Source organism: Asparagus officinalis, chromosome 1 (assembly GCF_001876935.1).
Source record: "Asparagus officinalis chromosome 1, Aspof.V1, whole genome shotgun sequence".
In the NCBI taxonomy this organism is placed as follows: Eukaryota; Viridiplantae; Streptophyta; class Magnoliopsida; order Asparagales; family Asparagaceae; genus Asparagus; species Asparagus officinalis.
The window spans coordinates 55,851,786-55,853,855 of NC_033794.1; positions in this window are offsets into that span (position 1 = coordinate 55,851,786).

A 2,070-nucleotide genomic window follows, 5' to 3' on the forward strand; every position below is an offset into this window, starting at 1 on the left:
TTTTGGTGGACTCACTGTCAATTGAAACTGATCAGTGAGGGATTTTGGTGGTGACAATTATTTTGGGTTATCCTCTAGAATATTAAGTGTAATATTCTTCAACATCACCCCCACCCTCACTCTCACCCTCACCAAACCCTAACCCTCACCCTCACCTTCACCGTCCCCTAACCCCTAACCCTAACCCTAACCCCGCCCTTACCCTCACTGATCCCTAACCCTAACCCTCACCTAACCCTAATCCTAAACCTCAACCTCAACCTCACAATCACCCCCACCCTCACTGATCCCTAACCCTAACCCTCACCAAACCCTAATCCTAACCTTAATCCTAACCCTAACCCTAGCCTAATCCTAATCCTAACCTAAACCCTCACCTAACCCTAACCCTAACCTTCACCCTCACCCTCACCCTCACCTTCCCCCTCCACTAACTCTAACAGATGATAATGTTTCCATCTGAGGTTGACTTGCCTTCTTTGGGCTTTCAAAGGTTACCCGCCTCAAAACCTGCCTTTTTGGGCGTGAATTTTCGGCGTGATCTTGGACTTCAATGCGCAAATTGGTGCGCGCAGCTGCCTTGAGGTCTTTGTCATGCTGGAGGTGATGGCGACCCCCAGTATGTTGAGTCGTTCTGGGCTTCTTCACCGGGCCCAAACGCTCGTGAATTGGAGCTTTGCCTCTCTCGTCAGGAATTGGACCGAGGCGCTCCATAATTGATTTCTTCTTGCGTCAACCCCACCCTCACCTAACCCTAACCCTAACCCTCACCCTCACCCTCACCCTCACCTTCACCCTCCACTAACTCTAACCATAACCTTAACCCTCAAACTCACTCTCACCCTCACCTCCACCCCTCACCCTCACCCTCACCTAACCCTAACCCTAACCCTCACCCTCACCCTCACCCTCACCTTCACCCTCCACTAACTCTAACCATAACCTTAACCCTCAAACTCACTCTCACCCTCACCTCCACCCCTCACCCTCACCCTCACCTAACCCTAACCCTAACCCTCACCTAATCCTAATCCTAACTCTAACCCTCGCCGAACCCTAACCCTCGCCTAACCCTAATCCTAACCCAAACCCTAACCCTAACCCTATTCATTGGTGGTTGAGGCTGTTTGCCTCTTCTGTTCTTCAACTCCGCGTGGTAGCGGAATCCGTCCGTAGACTCCATCGCCTTAGCGAATTGCCGCGCAAGGCGTTGACGACGCCTCTGGCGGGCTCTCTTTGAGAGAGTCACAACGCCCTGAACAGTAGAGGCGTTGGCGGGAGTTGGGTTGACCTGATTGGAGGTCGGTGGAACTTCATTTGACGCAACTTCGGCGTCAGTTGGGTTGAGAGCTTCGTGGGCTTCCCGAGCAGCTTCAAACCAACGAGCTTTTCTCCCGGAGGAGAACTTCTTGGACTTGCGGGGGGAGATAGAGCCGGACGAGGACACGTACTCCTCGAACTTGGCTTGGTCGAACTCGTACTCGACCTCCTCCACGACCGGGATTGCAATCCGCGGCTGCGACGCATCGATCTCGTTGGCGAGATCGTCGGCTCCCACTGTGGTCGCCAGATTGTTCGCGTGGAAAACTGTTTTCTTTTTCATTGATATGATTGTCATCTTGGGTTACAAAGATCTGGTCTTTTATAGATCCGGTTACAACTAAATTAAAGAAAAAAATAAAAATTACAACTTTCCTCTTGTGAACAAATCGCAAGCTCCTGTTTTGCGGTTGCTTGCTTGTGTGGGTTCTTTGCCGACGCCGGGGTTAATCCGTGGACCACCGCGCGATCTAGATCCGGTCGGATCTACACGAGTATGCGGGTATTATTCCACGAAGGGAATAATAGCCGGGAGGGATTAATCCACCAAGGGAATAATCGCTCAGATCTCGAGATCTAAGACCAAGCTTAGATCTGGAGTGTAGTCTCGTGTAGATCTCAGATCTGTTCTTTCTTCCTCTCGAGATCCTGCCTTTTCTGACGTGGATGGTCGCCGAGGATCAGATCTGAATGTGCAAGTCTTCTGGTCTTCAAGCTCCGAGTTCACTCTTCAATCCGGCAGAGTTTCGG